This window comes from Malania oleifera, chromosome 2 (genome assembly GCF_029873635.1).
Source record: "Malania oleifera isolate guangnan ecotype guangnan chromosome 2, ASM2987363v1, whole genome shotgun sequence".
Classification (NCBI taxonomy): Eukaryota; Viridiplantae; Streptophyta; class Magnoliopsida; order Santalales; family Ximeniaceae; genus Malania; species Malania oleifera.
In genome coordinates, this window is record NC_080418.1 from 51,970,118 (window position 1) to 51,993,600 (window position 23,483).

The following is a 23,483-nucleotide window of genomic DNA, read 5'->3' on the forward strand; positions in this document are numbered from 1 at the left end:
GGTTGAGTTTTTTGTTTTTGTGAAAAAAGAAAACAAAAAGGAACAAAGTATCATTCAAAGATTTTTCTCCAATGCCACAACCATTTATTTCTCAGGAAAAATAATAACTTGATTTTTTTACTAATAATTAAATATGGTCAGCTAGACGGTCTCAAATTAGTGATAGAAACATTCAATTCAAGAATAAATTACGTATTTCTTCACGTAATAATGCTAATGAAAATAAGTCAAAACTACATTGTTTTGTTGAGTAGGTAAAGAAGTCATTGGGTGACATGAAATACTTGATACACATTTTTATATAAGCAATAAACTAATTGGTCTAGATTCAAATAGCGAATACTTGTAAATATATATATAAAGCTAGCTTGATAATTTAGCTTTTTAAAAAAAAAACGGTGTTCTCTATTCCCAAAGAAAGTAGTGTTCTTTATTCCCAAAGAAAGCATTTTGGGACCAAATGGGTTCGACTCTGAATTTTATATTTCTTGTTGGAACATTGTTAAAAACGATGTCGTAGATGCGACAAAGAATTTTTTTCAGGGCACTCCTCTTTTTAGGTTCTTTTTCTTTTCGTTTATTGTTTTAATTCCGAAGGTGGACAATCCTTCTAACTTTGATAAATTCCGGCCTATTAGTTTGTGCTCTATGGTTTACAAATTTTTTTCCCAGATTATTTTTTTTAAGCTAACTAAGATTGTTGATAAGTTGGTCTTGCATGAGTAAGGTACTTTTATTCCCAGGGGTAGTATTTTTTAGAGTATTACTTTTGCATAGGAAATTGTTCATTCTTTACACAAAAAAAATGGCTGGCGGCAATGTGATGCTAAAACTGGATATGGTTAAGGCTTATGACAGAGTGAATTAGAATTTTCTTCTGAAGGTTCTTAAGGCTTTTAGCTTCTCTAAGAGGTTTTACAAGCTCATAAAAATTGTGTGGAGTCCCCGTGGTTTTCCGTTATGATGAACGGAACTTTAAAGGGTTTTTTCAATCGATTAGAGGCTTGAGGCAAGGGGATCGACTTTCTCCTTATTTATTCATCATAATGGATGAGGTTTTGACAAGTTGCTTAGGAAAAACTATGAGACAGGTCGTATTGGACAATTTAATCATCAGATTGGGGCCCTTTGGTTTCACATTTACTTTATGCGAATGATATTCTTATTTTTTGCAAATGGTGGGAAAAGGTCTATGAGAAATTTGGTTTACACTCTGGCAATGTATGAGAAGTGGTCGAGTCAAAAAATCAGTAAGATAAAGTCTGCATTATTCCTTTCGAAATACATTACTCCTACTCGGAAATGTGGTTTATTTAGAATCATGAGTTTCATGGAAAGTAAATTCCCAGTTACGTATTTGGGTGCGCCTTTGGTTTCTAGAAAATTGTCTTCGAGGATCTTGGAGCCTCTTGTGGAGAAGATTAGGAAGAAAATTGTAGGGTAAAAATTTAAGTTGCTCTTACAAGGTGGAATATTAATTTTATTAAGACATGTGTTGTCTAGTATGCCGATACATTTGATGTCTGTTATTAATGTTTTGCAGGTCACATTTTCTCGCATCAACTCTCTTCTTGCTAATTTTTTTATGGGGAGAGATGAAAGGTAAAAGAAAAATTCATTGGCGCTCCTGGGAGAAAATTTGTTAACCTACCTCGGAAGGGGGTATGGGCTTGAAAGATCTTAAAGAAGTCCAAAAATCGTTTCTTATGAAACTTGCCTTCAAACTGCTCACTTCTAACAATCTATGGTCACGTTTTTTCAGGACTAAATATTGCAGAAATGATCATTTATTAATAAGGAAGGGGAGACCAAATGACTATCGGTTCTAGAAATCATGGATAATGTTAAAATTTTGGTGATAATTGGAAACTCTTCTTTTTGGTTCGATAGGTGGCTTACATCAGGCCCGTTAGCTGTGCGCACTGAGGATATTTCGAATAAGAAGCTGTGTATTAAAGGTTGTTGGCTGAATAACAACTAGAACTTTAATTTATTAATGGAATTGGTTGGGGCCGACATAACAATGGAAATCTTGCATAATGTACCAGCTGGTAAAAGTGGTCAGAATATATTCATCTAGAAGCCTGCCCCTGATGACAATTTCTCTACAAAAATGGCATGGGAGGTAGTCAAAAGCAAAAGTGATAATTTTGAGTGGAATGACTGGTTTTGGTACTCTTTATTGCCTAGAAAAATCTCAACATGTTTATGAAAAGCCTGGTTTAGATGTTTGGTAATAGATTATAAAATTCAGGTCAAAGAAATATCGATAGTTTCGGCTTGTGATTGCTGCGTGCAGAGAAGTCAAGAAAACACTGATCACATTCTTTCTTTAGGCGAGGTGGCTTCAGAGGTTTGGCATCGGGCTAGTGTGGTGTTGGGGATTCTTTTTTAATGGTTCCTTCCTTGGAAAAATAGAATTACAAACTGGTTCCACTATGCTCTGTTAACCTTATAGGTCACGCCCAGTTTTGATAATGACAAATACTATTGTATTTAATAAATATCTAGATCATGTGCAGGTTCATATTAGCATATCATCAATGGCACGTGAAAGCTCAAAGCTTGAAGACAAACTTATGCTCTTAATTGTAATAATTTTAGTGAAATTTGTCTGTAATAGTAATTAGGGTATTCGGTTTGTAATAAGCACACACATCACATGCATGATTTATTCTGTAAGCTCAAACCAGATACAAACCAAAAATGACCTTAGAAAAACCTCAGGGTATACCCTTCGATCGACCGACACCGGACTTTTTCAGTGTCTTCAAATTGGACCCCAAGTGCCCCTAGGACACTCACACTTTTACATATATTTATTAGGCACTTAAATAGGGCTTGATTGTGTCAAGAAGAGACCGAAATGCACATTTGGTGCACTTTCGGTTGACCGATCAAATCAGTTCATTTTTTACCTGGTCAACCGAACCATACCTGGCTCAACCGTTGACCAAGGTCGCGGTCGACCGAGACCCTGTAGTTCATTTAACCCCGGTCGACCGAACCACCTGGGAGTCAACATTTTGACCTCCCGATCGACCGACCACTTTTGTACTCCAACTACCTGGTCGACCGGAGGGTCCTCGGGAGAATTCCCAGTCATTTGGTCGACCGAACCATACAGTTCAAAAAGGCCCAGTCGACCGAACCTCGGAAGTTTGGGAAATCTCCCTCTCCGGTCGACCAAGCCTTTCAGTTCAAAAGTCCCCTGGTCGACCGAACCATTTGAGTTCTGGTCAACCAAAACACTTCTGGTCGACCGGACCTCTCGGGTTGCTCTTATTTTTTTACCGCGGTTAATAATTTTAAACAGGCTTAAATTGATTTAAATGTCATTAATCTTTTCTAACAATCCCTAATAGGTCCCCAACGGTCAAAATTTTCAGTATATCTATATATACTCTTTCATTTTGTGGATTAAGAATTGATTAGCAAAAAGATTAAGAAAATCTCTCTCAAGAAAAAATGCTTTATTTTACTTCTCATTACTCATACTCTTTTGGAAATCCACTCAAGCTTACCTTCTTCATCTATCTATATCATTTGTAAGTGTATTGAGTATTACTGCTTAGAGGTTTGCTCTCTCATTTGTTGCATATTTGAGTCGATTTTTCCTCGTAAGCATAACCTAAGTTTTCTTAGGAGGCTTTGCCAATAAGCATACCCTAAGAAGAGTTGTGGTGAACTCCCGAGTATTGCATTCTCATTGCAATAACTTAGGAAGTTTGTATTTGTTTGGGGCTTACAAAAATACTTTCAAACATACTCAAATATCTTGTGGTATTCATATTGATATATTTGTGAAAAGGTATTTGTGTGTGTGTTATATTAATCTTTGTAGCAATATCCATACAAGTCTATATCATCTGCTGAAATACAAAGATTTCATATATCTTGCAAACCAAACATATACATTGCTAGAACTTCATATACATATATGTATTGAGAAACTTGTTGATTGAAATATATGAAGTTTGGATAATATCTTTGTTTGAGCACTTAGATTGAATATCCTGTGATACAAAGATCATCTAGGTTTGCACTCTCTCACGCTCATTACAACGATAGCAAATCTATTTGAGAGTTGAAACTATTTAGACTACACTGAGCTTACATTTTAAATCATTTGTGGTGTTTGTGTCTGTACGCATTTGTGGTACAAATCTGCTTTACGTGAAAGCACCTATATATTGTATCGTTTGATTGTATAGCTGAGAGATTCTAGGCGTGGCCTGAGGGGGCGGTAATCCAACCCGGTAAGGATTGGTATAAAGGTTGAGGTCAGCCCTGTGGTAATTTGACCTGGTTTGTATAGGTGCCGCTCCATCCGTTTAAGTGAGCAAGTTATTATGATAATCCTTGTGCTGGTTAGCCAAGGCGGGGACGTAGGCAGTTGGCCGAACCTCGATAATATATCTGCATGTCATCCTTTCTTTACTGCTTTCTGGTGCTTGTGCGATTGTTTGAACTGCTTTATTTAATTTCTGGTATGTTTACATTATTTGCACTAGATTGACCATAGGCCTGTGAACATACTGCTGTTAGGAGGAAGACTTAGGAGATAAGTTTTAAAAATACCAATTCACCCCCCCTCTTGGGATCACGGTAAAGCTAACATGCTCTAAAATCATCTATTAATTAAAGGTATTTTAATCGGTCTAATTCTGTGTTTGATTATGTGGTGCCTCTGGAATCGAAGATATAAAGCGAGAATGGAAGGAATTTATCAAAGTACAAATCAGACATGGAGAAGTTTTCGATATTGGGCTAGTTCTTTAGCTAAGAGATCTATTTCTCTTTCGAAAATTGAAGATATTGGACATTACGATTTTGAAAGAGTTTCAAATTCATCATCAGAGAGTTTGCGCCAAGCCTGGAAAAATTATTTCGTAGGTTAAACCCCTAACAGGGTGGACAAAACTTAATTGTGATGGGTGCTGTATAGGCAATATGGATACTTCAGAAGGTGGAGGAATTATTCGGGACTACCATGACATGGTGAAAGCGGCTTTGTCAATCTATTTTGGCAATGGTACGAATAGTAGTGTGGAATTAAAAATAATTCTAGAAGGAATTCGTTTATGCAAACGACTTCATTATTTTAATGTGATTATTGAAAGTGGCTCACAAATTATTGTTGATTGGGTTCAAAAAGGTAGATATACCTTGTGGTATCTTTGAGATTTTTGGGAGGACCTCGTGGCGGAGATAGAAGGAGTGAACTTCATGGTAATCCATCAATATAAGAAAGGTAATAGTGCGGCTGATTTTCTTACTAAAGAAAGAGAAATGAGAAATAATGTCATCTACAAAGAATAACATCTTTTACCACGTTCTCTAAAAGGTATCATTTTGATGGATATGTTGGGTCTCACTTCATTTTGTCATTAGTTCAACCTCTCGATTTTTGTTTAGTTGGTTTAAATTTTTTGATTTTTTATTATTTTAGTTTATTTTATTATTTTTGTTTTCGAAGTTGTCTAGTAGGATTTACCTACAACCTCTATACAATTGTCTAATATTAGATACTTTAAAAAAAAAATTTGAAAACAATTTTTTTTTTTACTTTTAAGTTTTAGTCAAATATAAAAATACCAGTTTTATTTCCATTTTTTTAAACTTATATTAAAAACTTTAAAATAAAAATTTTTAATTATTTCGGAAAATAGCTTTCATTTTTTTCTTTTAGATCTACAAACAATTACAAAATCGCATCTTATTTTTCAATTTCAAAAAATTGCATAAGAAAACTTAAATTTACAAAAAAAATAAAATGTTTTTTTGATTTTCATACACAAATTAAGAAAATTAAAAAATAAGATATATATATATATATTACTTTTATAATTATTTTAAAAATGAGAAATTAAAATTAAAATTATTTTCCACAAACGAACATCAAAACATTTTATTGTGGAGTAATGGAGATTCTCATATTTATTTAAGGGGAAATGAGATATGAAAGAAAAAAAGAAAAGATTCTCTTGAGATTTTGTTCTTTTCCTCTTTAATTTTTTTAATATAAGCCTTGCAAAAATTTTTAAAAAAAAAATAGATGGAATTTTTATGATTATTTAAAAATTTTAAAATATTTTTTATAAATAAAATGAACTTAAATTTTATCAAAATTTTAAACTTATACCAAAAACTATACTGAACACAATTACTTGTTTTAGTTACTCTTCAGTTTTCTGTTGAGGTCTATCCGGTAGAGATACTCCCAACAAGACATAAATTCTCTCTTAAAATATTCTCTGAAATTAGATTTAAACAAAAAAAAAAAAAAAGGCTAATTACACCATAAAAATTTTATTACAAACGAAAAATAAGAATTATGTAAACAATTAGTTGAGAAAATTTCTTACACAATTTCAATCAGCCTCACCTTTAAATAAATAGCATTTATATATTAATGGGGGAATGCATTGACTTTGAAGCCTTGAATTGACGTGAGCTGCTCCACTGGGAAGGAACTGTTCACACGTGTGAGATTTTGCAAGTCTTCCTTGTCCGCCGAGTCGCCCCACCTAATCTATTTCTCCTCCTCTACTTATCTATACTATTGTGTTCAGAGATAATAATCCATTTCTCTTTCCTTCCGGCTCTCTCGCTTAATCCCTAAAATTAATATACGATCACTGAAATTTATACCTGATAAAAAATATAAAGAAGAGCAAATAAAATAGTTTAGTTTTTCAAAAATATTTCACATAACTACACACTATTAAATGTTTTGTCTTGTAATTATTTTTTTTCTTGACTAGTTACTCACTGCTATAAGAAAAATATTGGTGGAATATTGAAATCGAATTCAATCTCTACTTTTACAGTATGTGATGATCATTTACAGTCAATCATAAAAAATAAAAAAAATGGTTTTAGAGAGTTTCGGTGGTCTTTGGAGATCTTTCCAACAACGAAGTCAGAATTGATAGGTTTGTGTTGGCCTCACAAAATTTAATCTTGTTTTGATAATGACAAATCTGAAACTAAAAATGTAATCCCAAGAAGGGGGTGAATTGGGTATTCAAAAAATATTAAGCGTAATTTCAATTTATTTTAACCTTTTAAATTAAACCAATCACAATCTCACACTAATATCAAACACAATATGCTAATTAGCGAATGTACTATACCAATCGACAATCCTAGATAAATATGAGAAACAGAAAATACAATCCAACATTTTTTATCTTCAGCAATTTCAGTAATCAGCTAGTTCAATATTCAAAACTGAATTTTAGCAACAACCAAATATTCTTCTTAAGATAAAAAAAATCAGTAATTTAAATTAGATAAGTTAGATGATTATACTTTGAACAATTTAAACAACCATGATAGCTTTTACCTCAGCCAACCACGAACAGATTCAAGTATCAATACTTGTCTGAATTTTCAGCAAGAAATATAAACCATACAAATTACCAACAATCTCACTTTAATTACTTGATGCACACTCAATCAATATCTCAAGGTTTAGCAAGTTTGCCCAACAAATTCAAAACATAAAAACAAATTATAAAGTGCTAAATTTAAAGAGATGGAGAAATAAGAGTGAACATACTATTTTTTACAAGGTTTGGCTTACCGCCTACTTCCTTACCTCAAGCAACTTGCTGTGAGGATTTCCTTTACCACTTCGTTCAATAAGTGAAGTATCCCTCTCTCTATTGGCAGGTGGAGACCCCTCTCTAATGAGAACATCCTCTCGCTAGGCAACGATTCAAAACCCTAAGCCTTCAACGTTTTCAAAAACAACAATACAAGATATTCGTACAAGATAAACACTCTTGGTAGTTGTTTACCACTTCTAACCTAATTTACTACACTTTTTATAAAAGGAAAAAGGTATGATTTTGAAGGTGTTTCTATCAACGATGAAAGCAAGTAAATTATATTAACACTACTCCTACGTAGCAATTCTAAAATCATGAATCAACTTACACTATCGTGTGCGATAGCTATGTCCGGTCAGCTATCCGTACTAGGTGTTGACCTTATTAGTCATGCCCGGTTTTGATTATGACAAATACTTATTGTATCTAATGAGTGTTTAAGTTTTTGTGCAGGAACTAAGAATGTTAAGATAAAGATGTGCACAAAGCAAGTAAAGCCCGAAGACTAAATTTTATTCAATATTGTAATATATTCAATTGGTCTGTAATAGTAAGTAGGTATTTGGTTTGTAATAAGCTCACACACATCACATGTATGATTTACTACGTAAGCTCAAACAAATCATGAATGAGAAAGGGCCTTAGAAAGACCTTAGGGTGTACCCTTCAATCGACCTTCAGTCGACTGACATTAGACTTTTTCGGTGTCTTCAAATTGGACCCCAAGTGATCCTAGAACACACATTTACACATATGTTTGTTAGACACTTGAATAGGGTTTGTATGTTTCGAAACAAGATCGAAATGCACACATGGTGCACTTTCAGTCGACCAACCAAGTTAGTTCAAAAAGCCCTGGTCGACCTAAACCTCCCTGGGTCAAAAGTTTGACCATCTGGTCGACCAGTCAAATAGTTCAAAAAGTACTGGTCGACCGAAACCTCCCTAGGTCAAAATTTGACCACCTGGTCGACCGAACCAGGTTGTTCAAAGAGACCTGGTCGACCAAAACCCTCCTTGGTCAACATTTGACCACCTGGTCGACTGAGAGATTTTGTTCTCCAACTACCTGGTCAACTGAAGGGTCCTCGGGAGAATTCCCAAAGGTCTGGTTGACCAAACCAGCCAGTTCAAAATGGCATGGTCGATCGAATCTCGAAAAATTGAGAAATCTCCTTCTCCTAGTCGACCGAGACCTCAGTTCAAAAGTCCCCTGATCGACCGTACCATATGAGACTTGGTCGACTGAACCTATTCTGGTCGACTAGACCTCTCGGGTTGCCCTGATTTTTACCGCAGTTAAATATTTTTTTAAACAAGGTTAAAATACATCATTAAACTTTCTTAATAATTCCCAATAGGTCTCCAACGGTCATATTTTCTCCCATGCCTATATATATGAGATCATTTGAGAAAATCAGCAGTGATTAGCCACTTTGATTAGGGAAGAATTCTCTGAAAAATAAAAACCCTATACTACTCATTTTCTTACTCAAATCACTCATACTTGCCTTCTATTATTGCCTACATCATTTGTAAGTTGATTAAAGTTTTTCTTAAATAGGTTTGTTTTCCTTATGCTACTTGTTTGACACGTTTTTCTTGAGAGCCAAACCCTAAGGATTCTTAGGGGGCTTTTGCCAATAAGCCTATCCTAAGAAGACTTTGTTTGATCTTCTAAGCTTGCACCTTTATTGCAAGATCTTGAGAGGATTGTATTTGTTTTTGGTTGCAAAACTTTTCAAACACTTCCAAATATCTATTGCACTTTTATCCCGTAAAATATTTGAAGAGATATTTGTTTGTGTGATAGTGATTTTCGTTGCAATATTCTTCACTCATATATTACTTGCTGAATACAAAGATTACACATCTTTTGCAAACCAAGCATATATATCATTTAATACTTACATGCTTGAGATATCTCACTGATTGAAATACTTAAGACTTGACATCTTTGTGTGAACTTATTTGTTGAATATCTTGTGATACAAAGATTGCTTATTTGACACTCTCACGTATTCATTACACTGATAGAAAATACCTTTTAGAGTTGAACCATTTAGACCACATTGAGCTTACATACTGAATCATATTGTGGTGTATGTTATTGCACGCATTTGGGTACATATCTACTTTACATGAAAGCACAATCATTGTACCTTCTGATTATATACACATTTGTTGTATATTCCAGGCACAGGCCTGAAGAGGGATACTAGCCCTGGAATAGTCCCGGATTGGCTTAGACCCGATTAGGAAAGCTAGGTGCATCGTCTGGTTAAGGCGCGTAGGTTGAGGTCAGCCCCGCTAATTGACCTGGTTAAGGTTGAGGTCAACCTTGTGTTAATTTGACCTGGTTGTAAACGGTGCCGCTCCACCCTTAAGTGAGCTATTAGTGGAATCCTATGGCTAAAGAGCTAGAGGCGGGAACGTAGGCACAGTTGGCCGAAACCCGATAACATATCGTGTGTTTGTTTATATTTCTGCAGTTTATACTTACCGAACATGTATGTTATAGGTGAATGGTGTGTATGATTTAATTTTCACATTATACTTATCTATGCATTTGGAAAGTGTATAGACTGACCCTAGGTTGTGTATTTACTGTTGTTGGATAAATTAACTTAGGTGAAAAAGTTTTAAATTCCAATTCACCCCCCCCCCCCTCTTGGGAATACACCAATTCTAACACTACGCTAGATGGTTAAGTAAACCATTTGAGTGGCATAGGGTAGCAAAGGAGCACCAATCGTCCAGAGCATGTTCGAGAATCAAGGTATACCCGGAACTCAAAGGTTGTCAAAGGCCTTCTAAGAATCCAAGCACAAACCAGTATAGGAAATTGAAAGGAAAGCAGTATATTTACTCTAAGTGGCACCCAAAGACACTCTAGGTCTATCACTAACCAAAGAGAGGCCAAAGTGGACCCTAGACACATAGTCGAAGCTAGGTTTTATACCCATAAGGGTTTACAAGCATTCAAATTAAAATCAAGAAACTTCTGCAGAAAATATAACAAAGAAGATTGTTGAGCTCTCATGTGTTGACCAAGTCGCACCCCTATCTTCCCATGGTCGCGCCCTGGTCGAGGCTCTTGGGAATTCTAAAGTTCAGTCTTCTGACTTTCTCGACTTGGTCACACCATTAGTCGAGACTCTCGGGATCTCTGGCTTAGTCAGTCTCAATTCAATCGACCTCGTCGCACCTTAGGGTCTCTTGGTCGAGCTGTTGGTCAAACCTTATAGCATCTCACTTTCAGTCTGAACCTTGGAGTCTTTCTTCCGTGACTTGGTCACCCGTTGTGCTTGTTGGTTGCACCACATGGTCGAACCAAGTCTTGTTTGCTTTGATGAATTAAAGCTTTAGGGGCTTGGTTGAGCGTCTGATTGAGCCCTGTGCTTCCCAATTATTCCCTTGGCTTCTTGTATTGCTTAACTCCTCGGTTTTAACTTAATTTTTCTGAAATATAAACAAACCATGCATAACTCCGAACTATGATAAGAAATGGTAAATACATGATAAATGAGAATAAAACATAGGTAAATGGGGCCCTAAAATAGTGCATTTTAGGGACACGTCACAACCCTCAATTTACACTTTGCTAGTCCTCGAGCAAAGAAAAACTAATAAAACTATAAAAGATAACCAAAATCGTATCTACCTCCTCTTTTGTGGGAAACACGATTGCATTTATCATATGCAATAAGACTTTAAACCCCTAGGTGACCCTAGTGGATGAGTTACAGTCTCGTAAGGGTTTCCAAGGCGATACCCAAAACACCTATCCTAGTGAACATTAAATAAGATCAACACGTATCATAATCATTTCATTTCACATACGGTAATATCACCTATTACAAGCAAGCTCGTCCACATATAACTCCATTATACAAATTGCTAGGGATTTATACTAAAAGACATGCTTTATGTAATCAATTTTAGTATTTATTAATAACTTCAGTTATTCCATTTTAATGAGAATCTTTGTGAGCAATGTTTGCATGACATTATTTATTTAATGATTATGCATGTATGTCTTTTATTCTATATAGTAGGTGGTCTAGTGTATAGAGTATGACTTATACACAGAAGATTAGATTATCAGTTTTTATAGAATATAAGTTTATTGTTCACAATTTTAAATGAAATTGGACACACCATTGGTAGGACTGTAGCACAAGGTTATAATAGGTCTATCTTGACTATTGGGAATGGTACAGTTCCAACTCCTTGTGCTAGTACACTTCGTGTGTGTTGAACAGGACCGTCTTGGGGTAATTGTTTTTATACTGGCTATATAAAACAATTAATACCTTATGGTTATTATGAGTGCTTATACTCTTAATCCTGATATGATTATTAGACATGTGGATATAGTGTTTATTACTTTGATTCATAGAAGAGTGAGATTCTTTATGGGTCAAAATACTCATTGAGTTGGGTGATGACAATTGTATGGTGAACATTAATTATTGATGGAATCCACGTCCTGGTATCGGGATTGATGATACCCCTTTAAGGAAACTTATAAGTTTTGATTATGTCAAACCCTATAAGTAGATTTTGAATCTGACACATCAAATAAGTTAAGTGGAAGGTCTTAGGGAATTAATACGTCAATTAATTAAATTATCAGTAATTTAATTTAATAAACGAGTATTTGTAATCTTTATGTGGGGAGATAAATAAGCATTTAATAATAGGAGCTCAAAATTTAATTTCAAATATGACAGGGAGTGCAATTATAATTCTTTGGTGATATGAATTATAATTAACATAATTAAGGATGAATTCAGGTCAGATTAGGAATTCTTAATTACGTGGGAAGCCCTAGTCATATTTGCCTAGAGGTTCCTTTTGTAGTTTATATACACGCACTCCATTTAGCAGCTAGGAGAGACGAAAAAACTCTCACAAAGGTAGACATTTTCATGAAAGAAGAAAACCCTAATAGCCGCTTATGAACCCACTCTCTTAGTAGCAAGGCATGTTCAACGAATACAGTAGAAGATTCCTGGTCATCTTCAAAAGCTCGTTTTCGTACTTGTAGATTCGGGATCAAACCAGATAGATCTCGTAGGTATCCTAATCATGTAATTAGGGATTGCATGATCTGATTATTTTTTTTTGTTATCCGTATGCACTACAACCGAATCTTAGGCCTATTCTACAAGTCCCTTCAATACTATAAAGCAAACCACCCATACAAGTCTCAACAGTGTATAGCCATCAAGAAAATCATAACTCATAGAGAATCAACCAGAAATTACAATTCAGAGTTAATATCATCATATAAATCTAAGTATAAATAGGCATAGTTACAAGGCAAGTGTAAAGTGAATGATTTTATCGCACTTGGGTCACCCTTGAACACCTATAGACACAGTCATCTTGACTTAGTATCACCAGTATACTCTCAAAAACACTCAATAAGATGGGGTCACTCTTGTATGTGAGGAAAAACATGCATGATCAAACATCTCGCATACTTTGAAGAACTAACATTGAAAATCGAGTGAATTAGTCTCATAAGAATGGGATCCATCCTATTAACGAGGTGTCAGGTCCTTCACCCTAGCGCCTTCTCACGTACTCGCCACATCCAACCATAAATTGACTATTCATAAATTAGGCGTGAATACATCATATACATAATATGGTGTGTTGTGTCCCTAGATTGACCCTTTTGTATTTGGAGTAGGTAATCTATGTATTTTTCTCATTTCTTTTTCTTTTTCTCATTCTTTATACATTTTTCTTTCATGGACAATCAGGACAATCATCACAACTTTTGTTATCTTTATGCTACTGATAGGAAACTAAGCTTGTCAAGGAAGTTCATGAATTATGTTTGTCTCTAGGGATAGCTTAATATTCACGTCTTGAGTAGGCTACAAGACCTAGATTTATATTTCCTCACTAGACATCACCTATTGGCTAACAAATGCAAATACAAAGACTAGCATGCAAAGAATATCCAAAGGAGGAAAGTTGAGTTCCGTGAACTCAGAGTTCATGTAAATGACTCTCACAAAAAATGAGAGGCTCAACAAAACCTCACAAGGTATCATAGTCGCCACGATTATTCTCTCAGTATTCTCAAGGAAACCTAAGTGCTACAAATCGTGAGCCATGCACGTGACTATATGCACACATTTGTTTGAAGTCGTGTGCACCAAATGAAGACTTGCTATGCATGTGTGGACATGAGCACAAGGGACGTGTATGCATGAAGAGACCAAGTCATGCACGTGAAAGGCTTGGCTGAATACACGCATACAAAAAATGCTGGGAAGTAGCCGAATAAAGAATGAAAACAAAAAAAGGTCGGGTTGGGAAACAACAAAAAGAAACAAGAAAACGAAAGAAAAAAAAAAGAAGAAGAGAGGCCTTTGGGCTTGATGTGACCCGGTCATGCAAAGGCATGCGCTGGGTGTGTGCGTGGGAATTTGGAGGCCGAATTGAAAGGCTTGGAACTGTGGGCTAGTTGGGCTACATATACAGAGGCCTTTGTAGGCACTGGAACAAAATAAAGAAAGAAAGAAAAAAGGGCTGGGTCATGATGTGACCCAGCCATGCAAAGGAAAAAAGAGGAAAGCCCATGTGAAGCCTGTGTGTGAAGTGTAGGCACTAGGGAGTAGGGCTTCTTGTGGGGGGTTTTAAAAAGTGTTTTTTTTTTGGAATATCTCAATCACCTCTCGGTCTCGCCCTATTTACCTCTTTGTCTCGCTCGCTTTCCCTCTCTGTCTCACCCTCTCTTCTCTCTGTCTCATTTCTCGTCCCTCTTAGCTCTCTTATTCCTCTCCTCTCCCTCAGTCTTAGCTCTCTCCCTCTTGGCTCTATCTCGTCTGCTGCTACTCCTGCTGTCTCCTCTCTACTTTGCTGCTATTGTGCTGCTATTGCTGAAGGAGAACCTGAGTGCTTCCCTGCTGTGCCTCAACAACCCAATGACAATCTCCTTCTCTTACTTCTCTCTCTCTCTCTCTCTCTCTCTCTCTCTCTCTCTCTCTCTCTCTCTCTCTCTCTCTCTCTCTCTCTTTTTTCTCTCTTTTTGGTGTTTTAAATACTTGTTTAATTTTTTAAAATTATTAATTTTAGTTTTTTTTTCAATTAAAGTTTGTTGGATTTTAGAAATTTGTTGGGTCATTTATATTATTAAAGTTCATTTTTTTGTCATTATTGGGCTTTTTTTTCTCTCTCTCTCTCTCATTGTCTCTTTTCTTTTATATAATTTTTTTTGTTATTGTTACCTATTTGAGTTGTGTTAAAATCCTGGAAGTTTAAATTTTTACTTGGTTATTATTAAAGTTCAAGTTTTTATTATCTTTGGAATGAGTTTCAGGTTGAGTTTTGTTTCATTGTCAAGTTCGGTTTGCTCTTTCTATTTCTTAGGTTCGTTTCTCTTGAGTGGATTGTTTGGTTTGGTTTAGTCTATGTTTAAACTATTGGATGGGTTAATTTTTGTTTGAGTTAGTGTTTGATTGAGTTTTTTTTTGATTGAATGTTTTAGTTAAGTAGTAAAGTATCGATTTTGTAGTTCTTTATCTGGAAGTTTAAACGTAGCATTTCTTTTCTGGTTCGAACATTTAATATAGGATTTAATTACTGTTACTTGTTTCTTGTTTAGATTTCACACATTTTTTAAACTTCATTACACAAATCTCAAAAATCCCAGGAAACCAATTTGAATTGTGTTCAATGAACCTTCATTTTCTTAATTTCTTTTGGAATTACACAAAATTTGGAACTAAACTGCATTGCCTGAGGAGATGATCTGACCCTTGGGTAATTATTACACGACTGAACTCCTATACTTGGGATGGCTTCCGAGCTGCTCATTTTTCAAGTGAGTCTTTCATCATAGGAAGAAAGCCAATGATGAGAATTCACAAGGTGAAGGGTAACCAAGATCGTGGGAGAAGTAAGTTCAAGAGCCGACCAAGTAATAATAAGCTCGGTCCAATTCCAAAAAGAGGAAGGACGTACGATATTTTAAGTGCGGGATAAAAGGGCACATAAAACCAGATTATCTAGAGAGGAAGAAGGGGAATTCATAAAATAAAGAGGGTTCATCAAACTCTATGAATGTAGTGGAAGAAGGAGAATCAGGGAGCAGTGATGGTGATATGCTTTGGGTTTCATCCAGTTCAGATGGTCTCACGGATTCTTGGATCTTATATTTGGTGTGCTCCTATCACATGACACCAAACAAAGATTGGTTCACCACTTATAGGTTAGTAAATTTTGGTTCTGTTTTGATGGGAAACGATGCTTCATGCAAAATTGTTGGCATAGGGAATATTAGAATCAAAATTTTTGATGGTGTTATGAGAACATTATGTGATGTTAGGCATATATTGGAGTTAAGAAAGAATTTGATTTCATTGGTCACTTTAGATTGTAATAGGTTTAGCTACAAGTCTGCAAGTGGGATAATAAATGTAATGCCCCAACCTAGGTCTGCCACGGAGTACTGCGTTTCTCCTCCTCCACCTGGATCAGACAACAGGGGGCGGGCCTTATCAGACTAATGACTGGCCCCACAAATCAACACGTATCCATTTCAGTGTATTTTATCCTCACTCACACACTTTCTAAGAAAACTTCCCAGGTGGTCACCCATCCCAAGATTGCTCCAAGCCAAGCACGCTTAACTATAGAGTTCTTATGGGAAAGCTCCCGAAAAGAAAGGTGCACCTTGTTGATATGGGTAGTAACATCTTGTCTTTTAAGTCTTTCATCCATGGGGTATCACATTCTCCCTCACTTATAGAACACAACGTCCTCATTGCGAACCCACATTTCCAAACCCAAGCGATGTGAATCTCATCACACTTCCAGTTAGGTGTTGGCTCTGATACCATTTGTAACGCCCCAACCTAGGTCTGTCAGGGAGCACTGCGTCTCTCCTTCTCCACCTAGACCAGACAACAAGGGGCGGGCCTTATCAGACTAATGACTGGCCCCACAAACCAAAACATGTCCTTTTCAGTGTGTTTTGTCCTCACTCACAAACTTCTTAAGAAAACTTCCCAGGTGGTCACCCATCCCAAGATTGCTCCAAGCCAAGCACGCTTAACTATGGAGTTCTTATGGGAAAGCTCCCGAAAAGAAATGTGCACCTTGTTGATATGGGTAGTAACATCTTGTCTTTTAAGTCTTTCATCCATGGGGTATCACAATGAAGGTGAGTAAGGGTGTTTAGATTGTGATGAAGGGGCAGAAAGTACTAAGGAATATCTATACACTGCTTGGTACCAAATTTATAGGTGGAGCTGCAGCAGTAGAATTTGAGGCAGATAATACAGTCCTGTGGCATATGCATTTAAGGCATATGGGTGAGCGTGGGATGATGGAGCTTTATAAGAGAAATATTTTGAAAGGTATCAAAATATAAAAGCTGAATTTCTACATGTATTGTGTGCTTAGGAAACATAATTGGATGTAGTTCATGACGGCCACACAAAATACAGAGGGAATCCTTGACTACATTCATTCAGATGTTTGGGAGACGGTAAAGGTAGCATCACGAGGAGAACATATGTACTTCGTGAGTTTTATTGATGATTACTCATGGAAGGTTTGGGTGTACTTCATATGACAAAAGTTAGAGATGTCTGCCAAGTTCAAATTGTGGAAAGTTGAAGTGGAAAACCAGACCGGGAGGAAAATCAAATGCCTCATGTCAGATAATGGAATTGAGTACACTAGTTCGAGATTCATGGAGTTATGTGAGTAGTATGGCATTAGGAGACATTTCACAGTATGCAAGACACCATAACAAAATGGTGTGGCGGAAAGGATGAACCGAACCATAGCAAAAAGGGCTTCGTGTCTTAGGTTGAATGCAATGCTTGCAAAGAACTTTTGGTCAGAGGCATTAAACATGACATGTTTCTTGATTAACAAATCACCAAGGGCAATACTAGATGGGAAAGTTACAAAGGAGGTGTGTACATGCAGTACGGTAGACTAATCTGGTTTCAGAGTATTTGGGTGTCCAGCCTATGTGCACGTTTCTAGTGAGGGGAGATCAAAACTTGATGCAAAGTCTTGACAGTGCATCTTTCTGGGGTATTAGAAAGGGGTTAAAGGGTTCAAATTGTGGGATTCAAAGGCAAATAAGGTGGTGATCAGTAGAGATGTGGTTTTCGATGTGAAAAGTGATGTTGCAATGTACTTAGGAAGAAGAATAGAAACAAACCTCAAAAAACTGCAGCAGCAATGAGTGTATAGGAAGAAAGAAACGGTATCGGAACAAAAAATGAAAAGTTCAAGGCTCGGTTAGTAGCAAAGGGTTACTTACAGAGGAAAAGGGTTGATTATGATGATATTTTTTCCCTTGTGGTCAAACGCATTTCCATCAGGACAGTGTTGGGATTGGTAGCACATTTAGACATGCATTTGGAGCAGATGGACGTAAAGACAGTGTTTCTCCATGGTGATTTGGAGGAGCTGATTTATATGGTACATTCAGAAGGGTTTAGTCAACCTGGATAAGAGCACTTAGTCTTTAAACTGAGGAAATCACTTTACGGGTTGAATCAATCTCCAAGGCAATGGTATGAGTAGTTTGACTCCTACATGATCTAGATTGACTATAAGAGATGTTAGTATGATAGCTGAGTGTATGTGAAGAGTCTGGATAATGGTTAACTTATTTTTCTATTGTTTTATATGGATGACATGTTGATTGCTGCAAGGAGTTTGACTGAGGTCAATAATTTTAAAACCTTGTTAAGTAAAGAGTTTGACATGAACTATTTGTTAAGTAAAGAGTTTGACATGAAATATTTGGGTGTGACCAAGAAGACTCTTGGGATGGAGATTCACAGATACAGAGCCTCAGGGAGATTGTGCTTATCTCAAGGTAGTTATTTCAAGAGGGTGTTGGACAAGTTTAACATAGACAATGCAAAACGGATGAGTACACCGTTGGTAAATCATTTTAGGTTGTCTACCGATTAGTTCCCAAGATAAATGATGATGTTTATGACAAGTCAAAGGTCTCATATGCCAGTGTAGTAGGATGCTTGATGTATGATATGGTATGTACAAGACCAAACCTGGCACAAGCTATCGGTGTGCTGAGTAGGTTTCTTTCAAATTCGGGTAGACAATATTGTGATGCAGTCAAGTGGATTTTCATATACTTGAGGGGTACTATAGATTATGACATCATGTTCAGAAGACAACGTTGTGAACCTTCATTGGTAGGTTATATGGATATAGACTATGTAGGAGACTTTGATGACAAGAGGTCTACTGCAGGGTACGTATTAACCCTTGTGGGAGGGCCTATTTGTTAGAGGTCCATGGTGTAGTCACTTATTGTTTTATTCACTACTGGATCAGAGTATATGACAGTGGCTGAGGCTGTCAAGGAAGCGTTATGGCTTACAATATTGGTCAATGAGCTAGGTACTAAACAAGGTGGAGTTTAGATGCATTGTGATAGACAGAGTGTCATCTATGTGGCGAAGAACCAAGTGTATCATGCGAGGACCAAGCACATAGATGTGCTGTTTCACTGGATAAGGGAATTGGTTGCTTCTGGTGAACTACTGCTTGAGAAAGTTCATATGTCTAAGAATGCAGTAAATATGTTGACAAAGCTTGTTACCACGGACAAGTTCAAGCATTGCTTAGACTTGATCGACGTCTCCAATTGCTAGATGGGAGGTGTCCCAACCTACTGTCCCAAGTGGAGCTGTAGGTTATGCTTTCATATTTATCCTAAGGGGTGAATATTCGCCAAGGTGGAGATTGTTGGAGTATGTGGCTCATATTGAGTGGAACACATGCACAGGAAAGCATGGTGAGGAAAATCAAGGAAGTTGGGTTGCACGAAGAAACGATCGACGATTACATCGATGGTTTAGTCTCAGGAAGAAATCTTCGACATTTTGTCTGAAACCGTTAACGGTTTTAGTTTTAGTCGGCACTGATTTTGAATTTTGAATTGAGAAGATCAATAGGTTGGGGATTCAGAAGCATAATCTCTGGGGATTGATACAGGGGTATTTTGCGAACTTCCTAATCTATTCGTACGTGTAGGGTTAGCATATAAACAAAGTTGTAATCCTAGTTTGATGATTGATAGCGAAATTTAGCTACTTACTCTCATGGACGTAAGCACATTGCTGAACCACATAAATTTCTTGTATCATTATTTTTTTTCCCTACTATCTATGAGTGATTATGTTTCCATATTGTTTATCTTCGGTTGCTGCATTGCATGATTCGGAACGGTTTTTCGCTGCTCATTGATTTGCACAACATATTTTTTTTTTTATAAGTAGATATTCATTATAAAAATATTTTAAGATATTGAAAAATCTAAACTCCAATCCTTGGCCTTATTTTTATCCTAATATCCATGGCCTCCATGTGTTCTATAATAACTTTTATCATGTTTTCCAATGTGTCCATTCAAATCAAATCCTATAAATATTTTTTTTTTTCAAACTCTTGTATCCCTTGTATAAAACTATCCATATATTCCTAGAATAATCTTTTTAAAATTTTCTGTTAAGCCTAATTGAGGAGCATGTATACACACAAATGACATTTATTATGTTTTGCCCTAAAGTTATTTTTATTTTTGAGATCCTTTCTCCTATTCTTTTAGGGCCGCTTTGGGTTAAGAATTTTGGTTGGAGAAAATAAAGAAAAATAAGAAAAGAAAACTCATTTCCACTTTGTTTTCCCTCTATATAAAATACTACTAAAAACAAAAAAAAATTTAAAATGATTGAAAATTAAGAAAAAATCATAAATAAATTATTCGTAAAATCATATTTTAATTCATTAATTTAGTATATTTTTTGTTTTTTTTTTGTTTTTTTATACTTTCCTTCTTAACCAAACATGAAAAAAATAAGTTCCTTCATATTTTCCTTTCCTTCCACTCAGACTTCCCAAGTTCCAAAACCTTAACCTCTATCACATTCTCTTTCAAGTTTTTATCTACTATTATTCTTAAAGTTTAAATCCTAATTTTCAATTTATCTACTTTTTTTTTCTATCTATTTTGTCTCTTATGAGTAAATTATGTTAATTTTTCTTCTAATCTCAAAATATATCATTGTTAGATTAATAGTTTTTAATTTTTAATTTATTTTCAAAAAATTTCTTCTCATTTTCATTAATTTTTCATTTCATTCAAAATTTCACCAGGCGTGAGAGAGAGAGCCGTTGAAGGTGGACCGCCGCCAAATAAAGTCCATGCAGATGCTGACTGTCATGTTGTGATGGCTCAGGGAAGATGCATGTGACTGAAACATTAACTACGACAGACGCCCTCTAACTCCCACCTGTTGATGACCGCGTGCTTCCTCATTTATCAAGACCCAACTAATTGACTGAGTACGAGGCCAACACATGTCAACAGTTTCTTTCATCTCTCTAATTGTAGAGTGAGTCAAAGTTTGAAAAATATGAAGACTTATTTATTTGTTGAGAATATTTTTTTTACTTTTAAGTTTTACTCAACTAATAAAAATACCCGTTTAATTTTTATTTTTTAAAATTTCTAATAAAATTTTAAAAATAATTTTTTAAAAATTATTTCGAAAAATAGCTTTCAATTTTTTTTTTAGATCTTCAAATAGTTACAAAATGGCATCTTACTTTTCAATTTCAAACAATTGTATAAGAAAACATAACTTTACAAAAGAAAAAAATAAAATGATTTTTTTTTATTTTTGTATATATATAATACTTTTATACTTATTTTAAAAATTGGAAATAAAAATTAAAGTTATTTTTCACGAGAAAACATCAAAACTTTTTATTGTGGAGTAATGGAGATTCCCATATTTATTTAGCATGAAAAGAGATGAAAGAAAAAAAAAATTAAGGATTCTCCTGAAATTTTATTCTTTTTCTTTTTAATTTTCTGAATTTAAGCCTTGCAAAAATTTTAAAAATAAAACGATTGAATTTTTTGTAATTGTTTAAAAATAAAAAAATATAAATAAAAAAGTTATATTTTATCAAAATTTTAATTTTATATGAATAACTACTGAAGTCAATCACTTGTTACCGTTCCTCTTTAGTTTTCTATTAGACATAAATTATATCATGAAATATTCCCTGTAATTAGATTTAAAAAAAGACTAATTACACCGTTAAAATTTTATTACGAACGAAAAATAAGAATTGTTCAAACAATAGGCTAAGCCAATTTCAATCCACCCAACCTTTAAATAAATAGCATTTATGTGGTGATATTAAAGGGGCGTGCATTGACTTTGGAGCCTTGCGCCAGCGTAAGCTGCTCCATTGGGAAGGAACCGTTCACGCGTGAGGCATTTTCCAAGTCTTCTTTGTCCGGCTAGCTGCCCCACCTAATTTTTCTCTTCCTCTACTTATCTATACTATCGTGTTCAGAGATAATGATCCTGATCCAATCCATTTCTCTTTCCTTCCATCTCTTTCGAACTCAATTGCTATGTTCACAGTATGTCATGATCATTTACAGTCAATCAGGGGAAAAAATAAGTTTAAGAGACTCTCGGTGGTCTTTGAAGATCTTTCCAACAATGAAGTTAGAATTGATAATTAAATATGAAGGAAGGAGAAACAATATATAAAGTGTTGTTTGTGAGATGACCAACTTCCCCTCCGGTGTTCTTTTTTATGTTGTAGAGATCCTCTTGATGTTAATATCATGCCTTTTTAATTTTAAAAGAGTTACTCTTTTTTTATTCCCTCTTTTGCTAAAAGTTTACCAGCTATTTGTTAATCACTCTTTAGTTCCTTTAAGTTACATCTTAAGTAATCCCTCTATCTACCCCTTGTAGATAGTTTATTACTTATCAATTGACCTCCCACTATCGGATTTTGAAATTGTTTTTCGAGGACAAGAGTGTATGAAGAAGAATTAAAAGCAGCTGAGTTTGTGCCCACTAAGCTTTTTTCTTTTTTTTTAGCCGGCATGGAACATCAAAGTTGTCATTCCATCTCTTTTTTTGTTGATTGTTGCAGTTAAGTCAATGTTGCGATTGTTAATATAATCACGGCTTACCTTTTGAGTAGGGCTCATTTGTTGATCTAAGTCAGACTCATCTGTTTATAAGAAAAGCTCATCTATCAAAATAAGTTGTGCTATTTTTTTGTTATAAGAAGAGCTCGTTAGTCGACATAAGTAGGGCAAATATGTATGAGCAGTGCTCATTTCTCTTACGAGAGTATAGCTCATCTATGGATATGAACAGAACTCATCTATCTTATGAGTAGAACTTATATGTTATTAGACATTCTAATGAGTGGGCTTATTTAGCTTGTTTAACTAGCTATGCAACTTTTATGGGTTATTCTTTGAAATATATCCTCTTACATTCAAGTATTACTAAAAGGAAAATACCTTTGATATGACCTTTTACGTTCTTTCCCCTTTTCATAATATACGTAGCAAAGATCTTCTCGATGATAATACCAGACTTCATTAATTTTAAGAAAGTTACAATACCTACTCTCCTTTTATTTCCTTCTTAATGTAAAGGTTGTAAGTGATTCCTAATCTACTCTTTAATTTCTTTAAAGTACACTTTGAAGGATCCTTTGTCTTTCTTTGCAAATATTTTATTAATTTATTTCATATTTATTTTTAATAGTATTTAAGATATTCACATATAAACTTTATAAAAAAAAATACCATCCGCTGACAACTATTTTTACCCACTAACTTATAATAATTTAGAGCGAAGCAAAATATAAATGCTAAAGCATGCATAATAATTATTTAAAATTTAAAAATAAACAAAATGAAAGTATAATTCGTTTTAGAAAATAAAAAAATAAAAAAATATTAGGAGCATACGTGTTCTAAATAGCTACACTGGGTATTTATTGAGG